We start from the raw sequence: 7,806 nt of genomic DNA, 5'->3' as shown, positions 1-7,806 counted from the left end.
ATTTTCTGCCGGGCAATGCGTCGAGAACGCCCGAGAAATCGTCATTATTTTTCCTTCTCGGGTGACGCGTTCTTTTCTGCCGGGCAGTGCTTCGGAAAAGTCCGGGCAGTGCGTCGAGAACGCCCGAGAAATCGTCAGTTTTTTTTTTCTCGGGTTGCGCTTTCTTTGGAGTGCATGGAGAAAGCCCGGGTAATATTAGTTTGTTTTTCCTCGGGTGGCTCGCTTTTTTATGGCCGAGGAAACGAGTGAAGCTAAAAGTGGATTGTGGTTGCTCAATCAAAAATGAAGGATCAATTGGTGAGCTCGTTTCATCTTTTTTCAAATCTGTAAAACATGTATGACCGCACATTTATTCGTTACATAAATATGATTTTTCAACAAACTATGAATGGTTCGTCACTGTAAGTGTCGGCATAAACTCTTATTCATAACTTTTTTGTTTTATATTTTTAATATAAAATCCCTTACCTTTATTTTTATAAATAAAAAAAGCTTTGAATGGTTCGGTCTGTTTGTCTGTGCTAGAAGTGCAGACTTGCAAAACGTTCATTTTATTCAAAAGACTTTGAATGGTTCGTGTGGGCTCCGGGGTTAAAGGGTCTGTCAATGATTTCAAGTAAAGCTTGATCTTTGGCTAGTCCTTCCACTCATTCGAGAAGCTATTCCAAAATTCTAAGACAGTACTGAAAACGAAGCGTTCGTATGTGAGTTCGACCAAGGTATTGTCGAGAAAGCCAACGAATAAAAACTACAGCGTGTGATCTTGGACGCTAAACTATGAATGACATTTATTTTCAAAAATGTATGAAATATATACAAGAAATTACTTACGACTAAATTTACCTACGATTACCTGAGCACAAAAAACGGTTGGCCCTCTCGGTCGCGGCGCCCTTCTCGGCTACTGTCTATGTTTTATTATTCTATCTTTTGGGTTTCTCTCTTTCAAACTACCCTTGCGCATGGAATAGATAATTACTCTTTTGTTTAAAACCGAGATGCGTGCGTTGCCTGATTTGAGGGATGATTTTATTGCTCGGGGATTTTGACCACGCTCATTAAGTGGTAGAAATTCTTTTCATCTTAATGATTTTACAATCGCTACGTTTTTCTGAACAAAGGGTTTTTCTGTTGCAATAGATTTTCCTATATGTCTGTTATTTCTAAAATCGTTTATTGCAGCGTCTGCAACAGTTCGTCACTGTAAGTGTTGGCATAAGATTATTATGTGTCCAGCCAATCGATTTTTTTTTTCCAATTTGAGTAAAATATTGTATCACATGCTTTCATCCTAACAGCTGTAGGTATGTTGATTTTAGCTATTTGTTCGACAAACTTTGAATGGTTCGTCACTTCGACATTATTTGGAAATTTTTCATGTCAATTGAAAATATTATATTACTAGGAATGTTTATATCTCACAAATAATCATTTATCATGGTCTAATCGCTTATCAAATTGAATCCTGTGACCCAACGATCCTCCCCATTAACAACCATCCCTCCCAGTAACCTTTGTGGAGATGCAGAGGAAAACACGGTCTCCAAATAGCAAAGGTTACACACTAACATTCCTCTCCTCAATCCCACCTGACTGCAAGGACGTGGCCGGCGCCGTTATTGACCATGTATAAAAAGAGGCACTGACGACGATCGGCAAGATGGCATTGATACCGGTGCATAATGCTTGGAGAAATAGCGGTTTTCAGAGGGCTGGAATGACGTTCTTCAGCGATGTGAAGTTGGTTCGGATGCACGGGCACTTCGTTAGGATGAAACTGGTGGACGATGGCAAGGCCGCCCTCTGCTAAACCATGAAAAGAATACTCCTTGATATTTAGGACCATTGCCACAGTAGTGTCCTCCTTGACGTTGATGGCCTTCGGCCAGAAGAACTATGGTCTTTCATGGTTGTCTAGTAACTTGATGATTATCTCGTAACTACAATGGTAACTTCGACTGCAAAAACACCGAACCGTTCTGCACGGGTGGCAAGTAGGTATATCGATTACCATAGCACCACGTGCTTCGATTTTAACACTCTGGTGTAGTGCTGCGGATGAACACACAAAGCAACAAGCAAACCACGGGTGTCGCTGCTTGCGTTCGACACCAACACCGGACCCGAGTGTTGACGAATATCGAAAGCACGCCAGTTCGTTTCTACATTCGGCAAAGCACTCCAATCAGTTCATTGCTGTGCAGTTGTTGGGTTCCCGTTTTAGGAAATCATATGACAACGCATGGCCGGGTTTGATCCATTTCGCTCGTGCTGCGTAAGACGAACGAGATTTTTTTGAGTGTTGTATTTTTACGACGCGGTAGTATTTTTAGCGGTCGTACTCAAATCCACCCCTAGAAGCTCCACATTCACGCTGTGTAAAACAAACGTGCTTTATTCGTGCTACGTGTATTCAGTACACGACCAATATAGACCACGCAATTTTTTTGTAAAATAAGATGAAATAATGTCGTTAAGTTGGATGTATTGAAATTATTTTCTAAACGTTCAACGCTCCGTCATCGTAATCATCGTTGTCATCGAAATTTAAAAAGCAATCTTTCTATTCCAAACTAAAAATTATTCGATGAAAATGTGTTCATTGTGTTTCGGTTGGAGAATAGAATACAGCGAGTTTTCCTGTAATTTTGCTTGATTTTGAAGGAAACACTGCTTTTGAAAATTCCGAAATAAATGACGGATCCTGCCCTCTTAAAAGAGTTATTGAAACATTTTACAACATGTTAAAATGAACAAAGATCTAGATGTTTTGATTTATTTCCGTCATCATTATTGACAATAAAAGTAGAAGATTGAATGCATATTTATTCAACTAGCAATGTTTGAAAAAAAAGAAGCTTTTCCATAAATCATTTTCAAGCATTGCAGGATTCATTCTCATTTGATTTTGAAACACGATCAAAGCAAACATTTCAAACAAATGTCAGTCAGTGAAAAATGTTTACTCAAGAAATTTGAAAAATGTCAGAATCCTTCAGATCACCTTGAACAGGGTTCTGTAAAAATGTGCTTCATGAGTCAGAGTCAAGCCCAAGATTTGAAAAATATTTTCTTGAACTCTATGTAAATGATGCTGAAGATTCGGCGAAAACACTGCCTACATTTTGTCGGAATCCTGACCATGTTTTTTATAAAGATTAGGTCCTAGATTTAATGAGAATCCTGACAGTTTTTGAGAGAAAAAATACTGAAAATAATAAAAAGACACTGACACGTTAATGCTTCCAATGGGCATTTATGCCGTTTGAAGGAAGCACCACACTAGACAACGGACTAGCATGCAACGCCAAGTGGTACAGTCGGAAAACATTTCTCACGAAAAGTTTACCAGCCTGAGGCGGGAATCGAACCCACACTCCCTAGCACGATGCGGCTAAATGCCTGGTGACACAAATCGCACGGCTACGAAGCCCACAATAATAATAACTAATAATAAGAATATAGATAACAATCGGCTCACTAATTGAACTAATCAGCATCATCTGTCCTGGTTAGTTGACTTACAGTAAATCTACCATTCATGTGAAATAACTTTCTCAATACAAAATCATTGTTTTACTCCTGTTGATCAACTTTGAATATAAGCGAAACAGATAATCAATGTGAAAATGTTTTTTTTTAATAAGAGCTCATCTGACTATCGAATCTCTTCATTGATGCTCTCTTTCACTTATAATTTTGCAAAATACAATAAACTTCCGCAATGTTTCATGCATATGAAACTAGAATTGGTGACCCTCTATCGTCAAATGCTGAAATATGTGGATCAATTTATTTTTTTGTATAATGCGAAGAGGGTAACGATGAAGAGAAATTGATCATTACAAGTAAGGCCATACGAAAAATCAATGTTGTGGTAGACGAATTGTCCATATTTAATCCAGGTTTACCTGAAATTGAACGTATAGTCTAACGTATTTCGATTAACTGCTTACACTAGGGGTATTTACTTAACAGCGTAATACACTGCGTAAGTCATGCTTAAATAATTAACTAAATTTTTCATCACATTGCGAAAAAATACAAATGAAACATTTCGGGTTGTCAAATTAAGCTGCTTATCAATCCAAGAACGCTTTGGTAATCTGTCAAATGTAAATAATTTGTTTTCTTAAAACGGATACGAAAAAGCTGGATACAAGACGATTTTGCACTGGGAACCAGAACTTTATGCTGCAAAACGGTTATAAATTCACAGCCCAATGAGAGGTTTATTTCAAACCGAAACTTTGTGTCCTGGTGGCAGAACTGAATCTTGCACTGAAACACGATCTTGCACAAGTTAATAATAAACATTTTCTATAGCAAGCCATGAAAATTTACAATGCTCAACTAGTAATGGTGTCTTTCTAGTGACTTAGTAAGTTTAATTAATGATTTAACAATTCTAATGGTGTTTTTCAAGAGCTGTCCGGAATTCGAGCCAAAGTGTCTGGAATATGAAGCAAAAGTGTTCTTGTGTCCGGAATAAAAATCATGAAGAGGATGAACATTTCGATTTATTAAAGTGAATTCAAGATGTGAAATCCAAAACTTTACCAAGCATTCGAAACTCAAGTGTTTGTAAGGCCTGATTACACTTAGGTTTCATACAGAACTATTTAATTTATACGTTTTTCAATTATTTGTACTTATCTGAAGCCTTAAGTGTCCGTAATATGAATCAAAATGATAGTTATTTTTATTATTAACATTATGTCCGAGACTTTCAACCCGTGACTGGATTATCTCTGGGGCATAGTTTGGCCTTTCAACTTTACACAATTGGGTGAAGACAAACAATTAACTGACTTCAGTGGTTTGAAACCGTTTAAAGAATAAAATTAAAGTTTGACATTCCTTGGGATTACTGGGCTATCTTTCCATCACATGAATCGGAATCAGCTGCAGATAACCTGGTGGAAGGAGTCTTATACCGTACACCCCCGTTAATTTGAACGATACCTCTTGCAAACCTTCGGGGTTCATTTTTAATTTGAACATCTAGTCACCCTAGAAACGTGTTTCTGGTCACCTCTTTCACTGTTTTGTTTTGATTCTGCGTTCCGTTCTACAGCGTTCCATTCCACTTTACTTCGTTCCATGAGCTAAATGAAGGTTGAACCATTTTTAATCTGAACGATGTGCAAATTAGCGGGGTACAAATTAAAAAGTGTTCAGATTAAATGTGGTCAAACCAACGGGGGTACCCGGTATGGAATCTTTAAACATCAAACATGGCTTTCGTTAAGTACATTGCTGATGCACCAACCATTTGCCTCAGTTCACCATCAGTATTATCAATACGTATGAAGTTACTAAAGTGCCGAATTCAGCAGCAAAAACCCGAAAAATTGATCAATATTCCGAGGTTAAACAGATTTTGGCACAAATTATTGACGTTGCCAACGCGATGCAGTGGCTAGAATTGTGGACAACTAGATCATAATTATCTCATATGACATTCCACCGAATCTTATGAGGAATATATCATTTGAAAAGTTTCATGGCTGAAGTTACGCAGAATTATAAATTACGCGACTTTTAGTGAATACCCCTACTATATTTTATTGTGTAGTCCTGGATACCGAGAAATCAGCCACCACGCCTAGACTCACACGAGCTCGGAAACGGTCACCGATGCATACTCTAGATACGAACAGGATCTGTCGTAGTTGATGATGCGGAGATGACTGTCAACTTGGTTGACAGAAGAAATGGTGTTGCAGGGTTCGATGGATGCACTCGCAGTTCTGTCGAATTGTATGATACTACCGCACACTATTTGAATATTCGATCACATGGTGCAATTAAAAAAAATCTTGTAACGACGGTTACAATTCGTATGAGCCATTTTACGAAGCAGATCAAATGACAGGAGACCTGGGATTTTTCAATCATCGTCGTCAGTTTTGGCGATGATGATGGTTGATGACTGTGCGCATTTCTAGCGTAGCTTTTCATACAGGCAAAAACTTAAATGGAGAAAAAATATTAAAATATATCTGAGCACAAAAATGCCTTTTTATGTGAAATATAGGTGAAAAAGAGGTAGCTGATACAATAACTAGGTGTGAAGTTGCAGTAACAAACATTTTTGGATCTTTTTTTTTTGTCATTTTCTTCATGTTTTCGTTTGGCAAGATGAGGCGTTGTTAAAAATCACGCTGGATTTAATTCCAGGTCTCCTGTCAATTGACGCCGTTTCGGCGATCAGCTGTTCCGAAACGTCTCGTAAAATGGCTTATAAAAGGGGTTTTCCAGAAAAGCATCCATGTTGATCAGAAGAGACAGCTGTCAAACTATAGCACTATGAACCAAAGCACGAGTTCACTAATTTGACGTTTGAGCGGTGCCGAATACATTGGTTTCCACGGTAACACAAATAACACGGCACCGCTAAAACGTCAAATTAGTGAACCCGTGCATAGGTCAATACGTTGAAAAGTGTGTAACATCAAACTGTAGCTGGGAAATCACCCATCATGCTTTCCTTTGTAATCCACTCCACTATGACTGATTGTTCGGTGAGCAACATGTTTACCATGTTTCTTGCTATAGTTCACCGTGTATTTAAGCAGCTAATTCTCTTCTCAATCATAGAATATGGCGGGTAATGGTTCGGTATCGTATTGCACGCCATTGACCGTTGCATAAAATTTCCGCCGATTGTTCTAGTTCATGCTGTCTTTCTTGTTCTTCATTTTACCCTTCGTATGGTGGAAGTGGAATCAGTCTAGAATTTTCAAAAAAAATTAGCTTTAATTACGCCGAAATTTGCTAAATAACTCGGATCAAGGATTTAACCAGGAATCTGGCAAAAATTTCTAGCAAAAAGGTTGGAATAAAAAATATGGTAGGAATATCCAACCTCAAGAAACAAACTTAGTGACTACAGTCACCCCACAGTTATGGATCAACTAAAGGTCGTTTTTCAGATTGAAATATGATTAAAAAACATGGTGACGCTGTACAAAACAAAATTACCTCCCTGGCACTGCAGGCTATAGTTGTTTATTTGAATACAACTTAATATTCGTGGTTATTTACCAAAAAGTGTCGATTTCGTTACAAATTTCAAACGATCTCCACCCCACAGATGTGGATCAGTAGGAGAGGAGGTTCCGTATTATGGATCAAATCGACTCAAACACTACAACAGCAATTTGTCTGCGAGGTAAACGAGTGGTGTGTTAGTGAAAGCATACGTTTTGGCGTTTGTTTCGGAATCGTCTTATCTTTGATTCATAACTGTGGTATGGTTTGCTATGTCCCACAGTTATGTATCAACGCTTCTGGCAATACGGTTGACGTTTTATTTTATACGGACGGAAAATATGCTTAAGCATATTATAATTGATTACGATGCTGTACAGATTTATGGTTCACGTAGGTTAAATGTGTTCTGCGTAATTGCAACTCTATTTGACGAGATATTCCAGTTTTAATCCAACTTTGATCCATATCTGTGTGCTATCCATAACTGTGGGTTACTGTATATCTGGCAGCGATCATCTAATTGACAAAGCGAAATTGAATAAAACCTTTACAGTGATTCGCGACTCTTTTGAAGAGTCTTCATAACCCCTAGGGGTCTGTGAACCACCGGTTAGAAAAGCCTCAGCCATCACAACCATCTGTGTAGATTCAACAGAGTCCACTATTGAACCTCTACTACGTACCCTAGGGCGATTCCCCTTAAGCAGACTGGAAACCAGAGACCTTATTCCAGAGCTCGGAAGTCATCCGTAGGAAAGACCTTACTTCCTCTTCTAGGTCTCTATGAAAACACTGGCTAGTTGGTGG

The sequence above is a fragment of the Aedes aegypti genome, chromosome 3, assembly GCF_002204515.2.
Source record: "Aedes aegypti strain LVP_AGWG chromosome 3, AaegL5.0 Primary Assembly, whole genome shotgun sequence".
NCBI classification, from domain to species: domain Eukaryota; kingdom Metazoa; phylum Arthropoda; class Insecta; order Diptera; family Culicidae; genus Aedes; species Aedes aegypti.
The sequence above is the reverse complement of the archived record's forward strand: the minus strand, read 5'-3'. Positions refer to the sequence as shown.